The sequence below is a fragment of the Mesoplodon bidens genome, assembly GCF_964165515.1.
Source record: "Mesoplodon bidens genome assembly, contig: HAP1_SCAFFOLD_43, whole genome shotgun sequence".
In the NCBI taxonomy this organism is placed as follows: domain Eukaryota; kingdom Metazoa; phylum Chordata; class Mammalia; order Artiodactyla; family Ziphiidae; genus Mesoplodon; species Mesoplodon bidens.
The window spans coordinates 2,916,386-2,933,311 of NW_027671385.1; the positions used below are offsets into that span (position 1 = coordinate 2,916,386).

Here is a 16,926-nt window from a genome sequence, read left to right on the forward strand (position 1 = left end):
AGGGCATGGAGCATGGTGAGGTGAAGACCAAGCAGCATTCTAATGATATGTGTCATTGAGCTTTGTGATGACAAGGGCATGGCGTATTATGATTACAGTGGTCTTAGAGCATTGTGATGAAAAAGGCATGGATCATTGTGATGAAAAAGGCATGGAGCCTTGTCATGACAGGGTTCAAGGAGCATACAGACAACAAGTGTCAGGGAGCATTTTGATGACAAGTGTACTGAGCATTGTGATGACAAAGGTCATGGAGCATTATGATGTGATGACCATGGATAATTGTGATGACGATCGTCATGGGGCATTGTGATGACAAGAGTTATGGAATATTGTGATCACAAGGGTTTGCAACATTGTGATGACAGGGTTCATGGATCTTTTAGATGAAAAGGGGCATGGAACATTTTGATAACATGGGTTTGGAGCATTGTGATGAGAAGGGTCATGCAGCCTTGTGATGACAAGTCCATGGAACATCGTAATGGCACGTGTCATGGAGCATTCTTATGACAGGTGTAATGGAGCACTGTGTTGAGAAGGCCATGGAACATTCTGATGAAATGTGTCATGGAGCTTTTTGATGACAAGGGCATTGAGCAATGTGATGAGAGCATTCATGGGGCATTGTGATGACAATGACATGGAGCATTGTGATGCCAAGGGTCAAGGTTCTTTGTGATGACAAAAGTCATGGAGCATTTTGATGACAAAGGCGTTGTGCATTGTCATGAAAAGGGCAGGGAGCATTGTGATGACATGGTCATGGAGCAATTTGATGAATATTGTCATGGAACATTTTGATGACAGGGGTTATGGAACATTGTGATGTCAGGGGTCATGGAGCATTTTGATGAAAAGGGTTTTGGAGCATTTTGATGACAGTGGTTATGGAACATTGTGATGTCAGGGGTCATCGAACATTGTGATGATAAGTGCATGTACCATTGTGATGACAGGAGTCACGGAACATTGTGACGACAGTGGTGAGGGAGTTTTGTGATGAATAGTGATGTAACATTGTGATATGCGTGGTGAGAGAGCATTTTGATGAGAAGTGCATTGAGCATTGTGATGACAAGGTGTATGGAGCATTGTGATGACAAGATTGTGGAGCACTATGATGACAAGCACATGGCGCATTGTGATGACATGTGTCATGGAGCATTGTGCTGACAAGCGCATGGAGCATTGTGATGACAAGGGTCATGGAGCATTGTGCTGAGAAAGGCATAGAGAATTGTGATGACAAGGGTCAAAGAGCATTGTGATGAAAATTTCATGGAGCATTGTGGTTAAAAACGTCACAGAGACTGTTGATGACTAGGGCATGGACAACTGTGATGACAAAGGTCATGAAGCATTGTGATGACTGGAGTCACGGATCATTGTGATGACAGGGGTCATGGAGCATTGTGATAACAAGGGCATGGAGCATTGTGATGACAAGGTCATGGAGCATTGTGATGACAAGGGCATGGAGCATTGTGATGAGAAAGTCATGGAGTATTTGAAGAAATGTGTCAGGGAGCATTGTGATGACATATGTCATGGTCCATTGCGAAGACAATGATAGGGAATATTGTGATGCCAAATATAATGGAGGATTGTCATGACAAATATAATGGAGCATTGTGATGACTAGGGCTTGAAGCATTATGATGACAAGGGCCATTGATAATTTTCATGACAAGGTCATGAAGCATTGTGATGACAAGGTCCTGAAGCATTGTCATGAGAAAACCATGGAGCCTTGTGATGACAAATCTCATGGAGCATACTGATGAGAAGGGGCAGGGAGCATTGTGATTACAGAGGTCTTGGAACATTGTGATGACAAGGGCATGGAGCATTGTGAGGAGAATGCCAAGCAGCTTTCTAATGATATGCTTCATTGAGCTTTGTGATGACAAGGGCATGGAGAATTATGATTACAGGGGTCTTAGAGCATTGTGATGAAAAAGGCATGGATCATTGTGATGAAAAAGGCATGGAGCCTTGTCATTACAGGGTTCAAGGAGCATACATACAACAAGTGTCAGGGAGCATTTGGATGACAAGTGTATTGAGCACTGTGATGACAATATCATGGAGCATTGTGATGAGAAGACCATGGATAACTGTGATGACGATCATCATGCGGCATTTTGATGACAAGAGTTATTGAATATTGTGATCACAAGGGTTTGGAACATTGTGATGACTGGGTTCATGGATCATTTAGATGAAAAGGGGCATGGAACATTGTGATAACATGGGTCTTGGAGCATTGTGATGAGAAGTGTCATGGGGCCTTGTGATGACAAGGCCATGGAACATTGTGATGACAGGGGTCATTGAGCATTCTTATGACAGGTGTAATGGAGCACTGTGATGGGAAGGCCGTGTAGCATTCTGATGACATGTGTCATTGAGCTTTGTGATGACAAAGGCATGAAGCAATGTGATGAGAGTGTTCATGGAGCATTGTGATGACAATGATATGGACCACTGTGATGACAAGGGTCATGGATCTTTGTGATGACAAATGTCATGGAGCATTTTGATTGCCAGGTCGTTGAGCATTGTGATGAGAAGGGCAGGGAGCATTGTGATGACAGGGTCATGGAGCAATTTGATGAAAAGTGTCATGGAACAATTTGATGACAGGTGTTATGGAACATTGTGATGTCACGGGTCATGGAGCTTTTTGATGAAAAGGGTCATGGAGCATTTTGATGGCAGGTGTTATGGAACATTGTGATGTCAGGGGTCATCGAACTTTGTGATGATATGTGCATGTAGCATTGTGATGACATGGGTCATGGAATATTGTGATGACAGGGTTGAGGGACTATTGTGACAAATATTTATGTAGCATTGTGATATCAGTGGTGACAGAGCATTTTGATGAGAAGTGCATGGAGAATTGTGATGACACGTTTTATGGAGCATTGTGATGACAAGATTGTGGAACACTGTGATGACAAGCGCATGGTGCATTGTGATTACATGTGTCATGGAGCATTGTGCTGACAAGCACCTGTAGCATTGTGATGACAAGGGTCTTGGATTATTGGGCTGAGACAGGCATAGAGCATTGTGATGACAAGGGTCAAAGAGCATTGTGATGAAAAGTTCATGGAGCACTGTGGTTAAAAAGGTCACAGAGACTGTTGATGACGAGGACATGGACCATTGTGATGACAAAGGTCATGAAGCATTGTGATGCCTGGAGTCACGTAGCATTGTGATGACAGGGTCATGGATCATTGCGATAACAAGTGCATGGAACATTGTCTAATAAGTTTCTTGGATTATTGCGATGACAGTTTGAATGACGCCTTGTGATGACAAGGGCATGGAGCATTGTGATGACCAGGTCATGCAGTATTGTGAAGAGAGGTGTCAGGGAGCATTGTGATGACATATGTAATGGCCCATTGTGATGACAATAGCATGGAGCATTGTGATGCCAAGTGTCATGCAGGATTCTGATGACAAAGGTAATGTAGCATTGTCATGACAATGGCTTGGAGCATTGTGATGACAAGGGTCAGGGAGCATTGTGCTGACATGTGCATGAAGATTTTTGATGACAAGGGTCATGGAACATTCTGATGAAAACCTTGTGGAGTATTTTGATGACAATGGCATGGAGCATTGTGATGAAAACGGCATGGGGCATTGTGATGAAAAAGGCATGGAGCCTTTTTGTGACAGGGTTCAAGGAGCATTCTGACGACAAGTGTCAGGGAGCATTGTGATGACAAGTGTATTGAGAATTGTGATGACAAAGGCCATGGAACATTGTGATCACAAGGGATTGGAGCATTGTGATGACAGAGGTGATGGATCATATTGATTTCAAGGAGCATGGACCATTGTGATGACAAGGGCATGAAACAATGTGATTCCAAGGTTCATGGAGGTTTGTGATGACAATGGTAATGGAGTATTGTGATGACAAGCACATAGAGCATTGTAATGACAAGGTCATATAGCATTTTGCTGACAAAGGCATGGAACATTGTGATGACAGGTGTCACGGAGCACTGTGATGACAAGCTCATGGAGCATTGTGAATACAGGGGTCATGGAGCATTGGGTTGACAAGGGCATGGAGCAATGTGATTACAGGTGTCTTAAGCATTGTGATGACAAGTGTCATGTAGCCTTGTGATGACAAGGCCGTTGAACATTGTGATGGCAGGTGTCATGGAGCATTCGGCTGAAAATGTTCATGGAGTATTGTGAAGACAGGGGTCATGGAGCATTATGATGTCAAGGGAATGGAGATTTGGGATGACAAGAGTCCCTGATCATTGTGTTGTCAGGTGTCATGGACTGTTGTGATGACTCTGGTCATCGAGAATAGTGATGATATTGGTCATGGAACATTGTGATGATAAGGTCATGGAGCATTCGGCTAAAAATATTCATGGAGTATTGAGATGAGTGTGGTCATGGAGCATTGCTAGGACAAGGGAATGAAGCATGGTGATGACAAGGTCCTGGAGCATTGTGATGAGAAGACCATGGAGACTTTTGATGAGAAATCTCATGGATAATTTGGTTGAAAAGGGGCATGGAGCACTGTGATTACAGCGTTTTTGGAGCATTGTGATGTCAAGGGCATGGATCATTGTGATGAAAAAGGCATGGAGCCTTGTCATGACAGGGTTCAAGGAGCATACTGACGACTAGTGTCAGGGAGCATTGTGATGACAAGTGTATTGAACATTGTGATGACAAAGGTCATGGAGCATTGTGATGAGAAGACCATGGATAATGTTGATGATGAGCATCATGGGGTGTTGTGATGATAAGTGTTATGGAACATTGTGATCACAAGGGTTCGGAGCATTATGATGACAGAGGTCATGGAGCATTTTGATTTCATTGTGATGACAATAGCATGAAGCATTATGATATTGGGCATGATGCATTGTGATGACATGGTTCATGGAGCATTGAGATGAAAAGGGGCATAACATATTGTGATTACAGGGGTCTTGGAGTATTGTGATGACAAGGGCTTGGAACATTGTGATGTGAAGGCCATGGAACATTCTGATGACATGCGTCATGGAGGTTAGTGATGACAAGGGCATGGAGCATTGCGATTACAGTGGTCTTGATCATTGTGATGACATGAGTCATGGAGCCTTGTGATGACAAGGCCGTGTAACATTGTGATAGCAGGGTTCATGGAGCATTGTTATGACAGGGGTAATGGAGCATTTTGATGAGAAGGGCATGGAGCATTGCTCTGAAATATTTCATGGATTATTGTGAAGAGAGTCGCATGGAGCATTGTGATGATGAGGGCACAGAACAGTGTGATACATGGGTCATGGGTCATGGCGCTTTGTGATGACAAGTCATGGAGCATTGTCATGACAAGCGAATGGAACATTGTGAAGAGAAGGTCATGGAGTATGGAGAAGACAGGTGTCAGGGAGCATTGTGATGACATATGTCATGGTCCATTGCCATGACAATGGCAGGGAGTATTGTGATGCCAAATTTAATGGAGGATTGTGATGACAAATATAATGGAGCATTGTGATGACTAGGGCTTGTAGCATTATGATGACAAGGGCCATTGAGAATTTTCATGACAAGGTCGTGAAGCATTGTGATGACAAGGTCCTGGAACCTTGTGATGAGAAAATCATGGAGCCTTGTGATGACAATTATCATGGAGCATAGTGATGAAAAGGGGCATGGAGCATTGTGATTACAGGGGTCTTGGCACCTTGTGAGGACAAGGGCATGCATCATTGTGAGGAGAAGGCCACGGAGCATTCTGATGACATGTGTCACTGAGCTTTGTGATGAGAAGGGCATGGGGCATTGTAATTACAGGCGTCTTGGAACATTGTGATGAAAGGGCATGGATCATTTTGATGAAAAAGGAATGGAGACCTGTCATGACAAGGTTCAAGGAGCATACAGACAACAAGTGTCAGGGAACATTTTGATGACAAATGTATTGAGCATTATGATGACAAAGTTCATGGAGCATTGTGATGAGAAGACCATGGATAACGGTGATGACGACCGTCATGGGGCATTGTTATGGCAAGTGTTATGGAATATTGTGATCACAAGGGTTTGGAGCATTGTTATGACAGAGGTCATGGAGCATTTTGATTTCATTGTGATGACAATAGCATGAAGCATTATGATGATGGGCATGGTGCATTGTGATGACAGGGTTCATGGAGCATTGAGATGAAAAGTGGCATGGAGCATTGTGTTTACAGGGGTCTTGGAGCATTCTGATGACAAGGGCATGGAGCATTGTGATGGGAAATCCATGGAACATTCTGATGACATGCGTCATGGAGATTTGTGATGACAAGGACATGGAGCACTGTGATTACAGGGCTCTTCAGCATTGTGATGACAAGTGTCATGGAACCTTGTGATGACTAGGCTGTGGAGAATTGTGATGGCAGGGGTCATGGTGCATTGTTATGACAGAGGTAATGGAGCATTGTGATGAGAAGGGCATGGAACATTGGTCTGAAATGTTTCATGGATTATTGTGATGAGAGTGGGCATGGAGCATTGTGATGACAAGGTACAGAACACTATGATACATTGGTCATGCAGGATTGTAATGAAAAGGGCACGGAGCATTGTGATGAGAAGGGCATCGAGCATTGTGATGACAAGTGTTATGCAGCTTTGTGATGACAAGGTCATGGAGCAATGTGATGAGAGTGTTCATGGAGCATTGTGATGACAATGACATGGAGCATTGTGATGCCAAGGGTCATGGAGGTTTGTGATGACAACTCATGGAGCATTTTGATGACAAGGGCATGGTGCATTGTGATGAGAAGGGCAGGGAGCATTTTGATGACAGAGTCATGCAACAATTTGATAAAAACTGTAATGGAACCTTTTGATGGCAGGGGTTATAGAACATTGTGTCGTCAGGGGTCATGGAGGTTTGGGATGAAAAGGGTCATGGAGCATTTTGATGACAGGGGTTATGGAATAGAGTGATGTCAGGGGTCATGGAACATTGTGATGATAAGGGGATGTAGCATTGTGATGACAGGGTCATGGAACATTGTGATTACAGGGGTGAGGGAGTATTGTAATGACTAGTGATGGAACATTGTGATATCTCTGTTAAGAGAGCATTTTGATGAGGAGTGCATGGACCATTGTGATTACAAGGTTTATGGAGCACTGCAATGACAAGGTTGTGGACCATTGTGATGAAATGTGCGTGGCACATTGTGATGACAATGGTCATGGAGCATTGTTCTGACAAAGACATGGAGAATTGTGATGACAAGGGTCACAGAGAATTTTGATGAAATGTTCATAGAGCATTGTGGTTACAATGGTCACAGAGCCTTGTGATGATGCGGGCATGGACCATTGTGATGACAAACGTTATGAAGCATTGTGATGATTGGAGTCACGGAGCATTGTGATGACAGGGTTCATGGAGCATTGTGATGGCAAGGGCATGGAGCATTGTGATGACAGGGTCATGGAGCATTGGTCTGACAAGTTTCATAGATTACTGTGATGACAGTGTGCATGGTTTATTGTGATGACAATGGCATGGAGCATTGTGATGAGAAGGTCATGGAGTGTTGTGAAGACAGGTGTCAGGGAGCATTGTGATGATATATGTCATGGTCCATTGCGATGACAATGGCATGGATAATTTTGATTCCAAATGTATTGGAGGATTGTGATGACAAATATAATGGAGAATTGTGATGACTGGGGCTTGGAACATTATGATGACAAGGGCCATTGAAAATTTTCATGACATGGTCGTGAAGCATTGTGATGACAAAGTCCTGGTCATTGTGATCACAAATCCATGGAGCCTTGTGATGACAAGTCTCATGGAGCATACTGATGAAAAGGGGCATGGAGCATTGAGAATACAGGGGTCTTGGAACATTGTGATGACAAGGGCATGGATCATTGTGAGGAGAAGTCCAAGTAGAATTCTGATGGCATGCGTCATTCAGCTTTGTGATTACAAGGGCATGGAGCATTGTGATAACAAGGGTAATGGAGCATTGTCATGACAATGGCCATTGAGAATTTTGATGAAAAGTTCGTGAAGCATTGTGATGACAAAGGCATGGAGCTTGCTATGACAGGGGACTTGGGGCATTGCGATGACATGTGCATGGAGAATTGTAATGACAAAAGCATGAAACATTTTGATGAGAACTGTCATGGAGCATTGTGATGACAAGCACGTGGAGAATTGTGATGACAAGGGGCATGGAGAATGCTGATGACAAGCTTGTGGGGTATTATGCTGACAAAGCATGTAACACTCTGATGAGAAGTGTCATGGAACATAGTGATGCCAAGGACGTGGAGAATTGTGATGACAGGGAACATGGAGCATTGTGATGACCAGGGCATGGAGCATTGTGATGGCAACACCCTGGAGTATTGTGATGAGAAGACCATGGATAACTGTGATGACAAGCATCATGGAGCACTGTAATGACAAGGGGTATGGAGCATTGTGATGTCAGGGGACATGGAGCCATTTGATGAAAATGGTCATGGAGCATTTTGATGACATGGCTTATGGAACATTGTGATGTCATAGGTCATCGAACATTGTGATGATAAGTGCATGCAGCACTGTGATGACAGGAGTCGTGGAACATTGTGATTACAGGGATGAAGGATAATTGTGACGAATAGTGATGGAACATTGTGATATCAGTGGTGAGAGAGCATATTGATGAGAAGTGCATGGAGCATTGTGATGACAAGGTTTATGGAGCACTGTGATGACAAGATTGTGGAGCACTGTGATGACATGTACATGGTGCATTGTGATGACATGTGTCGTGGAGCATTGTTTTGATAAGCGCATGGAGCATTGAGATGACAAGTGTCATGGAGCATTGTGCTGAGAAAGGCATAGAGCATTGTGATGAAAAGGATCAAAGAGCTTTGTGATGAAAAGTTCATGGAGCACTGTGGATAAAAAGGTCACAGAGAATGTTGATGATGAGGGCATGCACCATTGTGATGACAAATGTCATGAAGCATTGTGATGACTGGAGTCCCGGAGCACTGTGATGACCAGGCTCATGGAGCATTGTGATAACAAGGGCATGGAGCATTGTGATAACAAGAACATGGAGCATTGGTCTAATAAGTTTAATGGATTATTGCGATGACAGTTGGAATGGCACATTGTGATGAAAAGGGCATGGAGCATTGGTCTAATAAATTTCATGGATTATTGTGATGACAGTTGGAATGGCCCATTGTGATGACAAGGGCATGGAGCATTGTGATGCCAAGTGTCATGGAGGATTCTGATGACAAAGGTAATGGAGCATTGTGATGACAAATGCTTGGGCCATTGTGATGACAAGGGTCAGGGAGCATTGTGCTGAAAAGTGCATGGAGAATTGTGATGATAAGGGTCACGGGCATTCTGATGACAAGCTTGTGGTGTATTTTGATGACAATGGCATGGAGCATTGTGATGAAAACTGCATGGGGCATTGTGATGAAAAAGGCTTGTATCCTTTTCGTGACAGGGTTCAAGGAGCATTCACAAGACAAGTGTCAGGGAGCATTGTGATGACAGGTGTATTCAGAATTGTGATGACAAACTTCATGGAGCATTGTGATGAAAAGGGCATGGAGTATTGTGATGACAGGCATCATGGAGCATTGTGATGACAAGTGTTATGGTACTTTGTGATTACAAGGGTTTGGAGCATTGTGATGACAGAGGTCATGGAACATTTTGATTTCAAGGAGTATGGAGCATTGTGATGACTAGGGCATGAAACAATGTGATCCCAAGATTCATGGAGGATTGTGATGACAATGGTAATGGAATATTGTGATGACAGAGGTCTGGAAGCATTGTGATGAGAGAGGTCATGGAGAATTTTGATTTCATTGTGGTGACAGTAGCCAGAAGCCTTATGATGATGGGCATGATGCATTGTGATGACAGGGTTAAGGAGCATTGGGATGAATTTGTTCATGGAGTATTGTGATGACAGGTTTCATGAAGCATTGTGATGACAGAGGTCATGGAGAATTCTGATTTCATTGTGGTGACAGTAGCCGGAAGCATTATGATGATGGGCATGATGCATTGTGATGACTGGGTTCATGGAGCATTGAGATGAAAAGGGGCATGGAACATTGTGATTACAGTGGTCTGGGAGCATTGTGATGACAAGGGCATGGAGCATTTTGATGAGAAGGCCATGGAACATTATGATGACATGTGTCATGGAGCTTTGTGATGACAAGGGCACGGAGCATTGTGATTACAGGGGTATTGTAGCATTTTGATGACATGTGTCATGGAGCCTTGTGATGAAAAGGCCATGGAACAATGTGATGGCAGGGGTCATGGAGCATTCTTATGACAGGTGTAATGGAGCATTGTGATGAGAAAGCCATGGAGCATTGTGATTACAAGCTTTATGGAGCATTGCCATGACAAATTTGTGGACCGTTGTGATAAATAGCGCGTGGCACTTTGTGATGACAAGGGTTATGGAGGATTTTTCTGACAAAGGAGTGGAGCATTGTGATGACAAGGGTCACGGAGCATTGTGATGGAAATTTCATAGAGCATTGTGGTTACAAAGGTCACAGAGCCTTGTGATGGCGCAGGCATGGAACACTGTGATGACAAATGTTATGAAGCATTGTGATGACTGGAGTCACAGAGCATTGTGATGACAGGGGTCACGGAGCAATGTGATGAGAGCGTTCATGGAGCATCGTGATGACAATGACATGGAGCCCTGTGATCCCAAGCGTCATGGATCTTTGTGATGACAAAGGTCATGGAGCATTTTGATGACAAGTGTGTTGTGCATAGTGATGAGAAGGGCAGGGAGCATTTTGATGACAGGGTCATGGAGCAATTTGATGAAAAGGATAATGGAGCATTTTGATGACAGTGGTGATGGAACATTGTGTTGTCATGGGTCATTGAATATTGTGATGATAATGCATGTAGCATGTTGATGACAGTAGTTATGGAACATTGTGATGCCAGGGGTGAGGGAGTATTGTGACGAATAGTGATGTAACATTGTGATATCAATGGTGAGAGAGCATTTTGATGAGAAGTGCATGGAGCATTGTGATGACAAGGTTTATGGAGCATTGTGATGACAAGATTGTGCAGCACTCTGATGACAATCGAATGGTGCATTGTGATGACATGTGTCATGGAGCATTGTTCTGACAAGCTCATGGAGCATTGTGATGGCAAGTGTCATGGAGCATTGTGCTGAGAAAGGCATAGAGCATAGTGATGACAAGGGTCAAAGAGCATTGAGATGAAAAGTTCACGGAGCATGGTGGTTAAAAAGGTCACAGAGACTGTTGATGACGAGGGCATGGACCATTGTGATGACAAAGGTCATGAAGCATTGTGATGACTGGAGTCACGGAGCATTGTGATGACAGTGCTCATGGAGCATTGTGATAACAAGGGCATGGAGCATTGTGATCACAAGGGCATGGAGCATTGGTCTAATAAGTTTCATGGATTATTGTGATGACAGTTGGAATGGTGCATTGTGATGACAAGTGTATGGAGCATTGTGATGACCAGGTCATGCAGTATTGTGAAGACAGGTGTCATGGAGGATTCTGATGCAAAGGTCATGGAGCACTGTGATGACAATGGCTTGGAGCATTGTGATGACAAGCGTCAGGGAGCATGGTGCTGACAAGTGCATGCAGAATTGTGATGACAAGTGTCATGAGAGGGGTCATGGAGCATTTTTCTTACAAAGGCATGTAGCCTTGTGATGATAAGGGTCTCGGAGCATTGTGATGAAAAGATCATGGAGCATTGTCATTACAATGGTCACAGAGCCTTGTGATGACGCGGGCATCGACCACTGTGATGACAAATGTTATGAAGCATTTTGATGCCTGGAGTCACGGAACATTGGGATGACAGGTGCCATGGAGCATTGTGATGACAAGGGCATGGAGCATTGTGATGAGAAGGTCATGGAGTATTGTGAAGATAGGTGTCAGGGAGCTTTGTGATGACATATGTCATGGTCCATTGCGATGACAATGGCAGGGAGCATTGTGAGGCCAAATGTAATCGAGGATTGTGATGACATAATAATGGAGCATTGTGATGACTAGGGCTTGGAGCATTAAGATGACAAGGGCAATTGAGAATTTTCATGGCAATGTCGTGAAGCATTGTGATGACAACGTTCTGGAGCATTGTAATGAGAAAACCATGGAGCCTTGTGATGACAAATCTCATGGAACATACTGATGAAATGGGGCATGGAGCATTGTGATTACAGGGGTCTTGGAGCACTGTGATGACAAGGGCATGGAGCATTTTGAAGAGAAGGCCATGGAACATTCTGATGACATGTGTCATGGAGCTTTGTGATGACAAGGGCATGGAGCATTGTGATTACAGGGGTCTTGGAGCTTTGTGATGACAAGTGTCTTGAAGCCTTGTGATGACAAGGTCGTGGAACATTGTGATGGCAGGGGTCATGGATCATTGTTATGATAGGGGTAATGGAGCATTGTGATGATAAGGGAAAGGAGCATTGTGATTTCAAGTTTTATGGAGCATTGCGATGAAAAATTTGTGGACCGTTGTGATGAAAAGTGCGTGGCATATTGTGATGACAAGGGTCATGGAGCATTGTTGTGACAAAGGCATGGAGCATTGTGATGAAAAGTGTCACGGAGCATTGTGATGAATAGATCATGGAGCATTGTGGTTACAAAGGTCACAGAGCCTTGGGATGACGCGGGCATGGACCATTGTGATGACAAATGTTATGAAGCATTGTGATGCCTGGAGTCACGGAGCATTGTGATGACAGGGGTCATGGAGCATTTTGATGAGAAGTTCATGGAGTATTTTGAAGAAAGGTGTCAGGGAGCATTGTGATGACATATGTCATGGTCCATAGCGATGACAATGGCAGGGAGCATTGTGATGCCAAATGTAATGGAGGATTGTGATGACAAATATAATGGAGCATTGTGATGACTAGGGCTTGGAGCATTATGATGACAAGGGCAATTGAGAATTTTCATGACAAGCTCATGAAGCATTGTGATGACAAGGTCCTGGAGCATTGTGATGAGAAAACCATGGAGCCTTGTGATGACAAATCTCATGGAGCATACTGAAGAAAAGGGACATGGACCATTGTGATTACAGGGTTCTTAGAACATTGTGATGACATGGGCATGGAGCATTGTGAGGAGAAGGCCAAGGAGCATTCTAATGACATGCGTCATTGAGCTTTGTGATGACAAGGGCATGGAGCATTGTGATTACAGGGGTCATGGAGCATTGTGATGAAAAGGGCATGGATCATTGTGATGAAAAAGGCATGGAGCCTTGTCATGACAGGGTACAAGGAGCATACAGACAACAAGTGTCAGGGATCATTTTGATGACAAGTGTATGGAGCATTGTGATGACAAATGTCAAGGAGCATTGTGATGAGAAGACCATGGATAATTGTGATGACGAGAGTCATGGGACATTGTGATGACAAGTGTTATGGAATATTGTGATCACAAGGGTTTGGAGCATTGTTATGACAGAGGTCATGGAGCATTTTGATTTCATTGTGATGACAATAGCATGAAGCATTATGATGATGGGCATGGTGCATTGTGATGAAAGGGTTCATGGATCATTGAGATGAAAAGGGGCATGGAGCATTGTGATTAGAGGGGTCTTGGAGCATTGTAATGACAAGGCCATGGAACATCGTGATGGCAGGAGTCATGGAGCATTGTTATGACAGGGGTAATGGAGCATTGTGATGGCAAGGGCGTGGTGCATTGTGAGGAGAAGGCCATGGAGCATTCTGATGACATGTGTCATGGAGCTTTGTGTTGACAAGGGCATGGAGCAATGTGATGAGAGCGTTCATGGAGCATCGTGATGACAATGACATGGAGCACTGTGATCCCAAGCGTCATGGATCTTTGTGATGACAAATGTCATGGAGCATTTTGATGACAAGTGTGTTGTGCATTGTGATGAGAAGGGCAGGGAGCATTTTGATGACAGGGTCATGGAGCAATTTGATTAAAAGGGTCATGGAGCATTTTGATGACAGGGGTGATGGAACACTGTGTTGTCAGGGTTCATCGAAAATTGTGATGATAATGCATGTAGCATTTTGATGACAGGAGTTATGGAACATTGTGATGCCAGGGGTGAGGGAGTATTGTGACGAATAGTGATGTAACATTGTGATGTCAATGGTGAGAGAGCATTTTGATGAGAAGTGCATGGAGCATTGCGATGACAAGGTTTATGGAGCATTGTGATGACAAGATTGTGGAGCACTCTGATGACAAGCGAATGGTGCATTGTGATGACATGTGTCGTGGAGCATTTTTCTGACAAGCGCATGGAGCATTGTGATGACAAGTGTCATGGAGCATTGTGCTGAGAAAGGCATATAGAATTGTGATGACAAGGGTCAAAGAGCATTGTGATGAAAAGTTCATGGAGCATTGTGGTTAAAAAGGTCACAGAGACTGTTGATGACAAGGGCATGGACCACTGTGATGACAAAGGTCATGAAGCATTGTGATGACTGAGTCACGGAGCATTGTGATGACAGTGGTCATGGAGCATTCTGATAACAAAGGCATGGACCATTGTGATGACAAGGGCATGGAACATTGGTCTAATAAATTTCATGGATTATTGTGATGACAGTTGGAATGGTGCATTGTGATGACAAGGGTATGGAGCATTGTGATGACCAGGTCATGCAGTATTGTGAAGACAGGTGTCATGGAGGATTCTGATGACAAAGGTAATGGAGCACTGGGATGACAATGGCTTGGGGCATTGTGATGACAATGGTCAGGGAGCATGGTGCTGACAAGTGCATGCAGAATTGTGATGACAAGTGTCATGACAGGTGTCATGGAGCATTTTTCTTACAAAGGCATGTAGCTTTGTGATGACAATGGTCACGGAGCATTGTGATGAATAGATAATGGAGCATTGTCGTTACAAAGGTCACAGAGCCTTGTGATGACACGGGCATCGACCACTGTGATGACAAATGTTATGAAGCATTGTGATGACTGGAGTCACGCAACATTGGGATGACAGGTGTCATGGAGCATTGTGATGACAAGGGCATGGAGCATTGTGATGAGAAGGTCATGGAGTATTGTGAAGATAGGTGTCAGGGAGCATTGTGATGACATATGTCATGGTCCATTGCGATGACAATGGCAGGGAGCATTGTGATGCCAAATGTAATGGAGGATTGTGATGACAAATGTAATGGAGCATTGTGGTGACTAGGGCTTGGAGTATTATGATGAGAAGGGCCATTGACAATTTTCATGGCAAGGTCGTGAAGCATTGTGATGACAAGATCCTGGAGCATTGTGATGAGTAAACCATGGAGCCTTGTGATGACAAATCTCCTGGAGCATACTGATGAAATGGGGCATGGAGCATTGTGATTTCAGGGGTCTTGTAGCACTGTGTTGACAAGGGCATGGAGCATTTTGAAGAGAAAGCTATGTAACATTCTGATGACATGTGTCATGGAGCTTTGTGATGGCAAGGGCATGGAGCATTGTGATTACAGGGGTCTTGGAGCATTGTGATGACATGAGTATTGGAGCCTTGTGATGACAAGGTCGTGGAACATTGTGATGGCAGGGGTCATGGATCATTGTTATGATAGGGGTAATGGAGGATTGTGATGAGAAGGTAAAGGAGCATTGTGATTTCAAGGTTTATGGAGCATTGCGATGACTAATTTGTGGACCATTGTGATGAAAAGTGCGTGGCACATTGTGATGACAAGGGTCATGGAGCATGTTTCTGACAAAGGCATGGAGCATTGTGATGACAAGGGTCACAGAGCATTGTGATGAATAGTTCATGGAACATTGCGGTTACAAAGGTCACAGAGCCTTGGGATGATGTGGGCATGGCCCACTGTGATGACAAATGTTATGAAGCATTGTGATGCCTGGAGTCACGGAGCATTGTGATGACAGGGGTCATGGAGCACTGTGATGACAAGGGCATGGATCATTGTAATGACAGAGGCATGGAGCATTTTGATGAGAAGTTCATGGAGTATTTTGAAGAAAGGTGTCAGGGAGCATTGTGATGACATATGTTATGGTCCTTTGCGATGACAATGGCAGGGAGCATTGTGATGCCAAATATAATGGAGGATTGTGATGACAAATATAATGATTCATTGTGATGACTAGGGCTTGGAGCATTATGATGACAAGGGCAATTGAGAATTTTCATGACAAGGTCATGAAGCATTGTGATGACAATGTCCTGGAGCATTGTGATGAGAAAACCATGGAGCCTTGTGATGACAAATCTCATGGAGCATACTGAAGAAAAGGGACATGGACCATTGTGATTACAGGGGTCTTAGAACATTGTGATGACATGGGCATGGAGCATTGTGAGGAGAAGGCCAAGGAGCATTCTAATGACATGCGTCATTGAGCTTTGTGATGACAAGGGCATGGAGCATTGTGATTACAGGGGTCTTGGAGCATTGTGATGAAAAGGGCATGGATCATTGTGAAGAAAAAGGCATGGAGCCTTCTCATGACAGGGTACAATGAGCATACAGACCACAAGTGTCAGGGTGCATTTTGATGACAAGTGTATGGAGCATTGTGATAACAAAGATCAAGGAGCATTGTGATGAGAAGACCATGGATAATTGTGATGACGAGAGTCATGGGACATTGTGATGACAAGTGTTATGGAATATTGTGATCACAAGGGTTTGGAGCATTGTTATGACAGAGGTCATGGAGCATTTTGATTTCATTGTGATGACAATAGCATGAAGCATTATGATGATGGGCATGGTGCATTGTGATGACAGGGTTCAT

The 16,926-nt window shown here is 43.8% G+C and overlaps 1 long non-coding RNA gene across 1 annotated transcript in view; it reads left to right on the top strand.

The window, feature by feature from the left end:
* Positions 1-1,329: 1,329 nt before the first annotated feature.
* Positions 1,330-16,926, top strand: part of LOC308611479 — a 678,306-nt gene continuing 662,709 nt past the window's right edge. Inside the window, exon 1 of the long non-coding RNA XR_014014913.1 lies at positions 1,330-1,377. This is a non-coding gene — a long non-coding RNA (uncharacterized lncRNA). The remainder of the gene's footprint in view (positions 1,378-16,926) is intronic.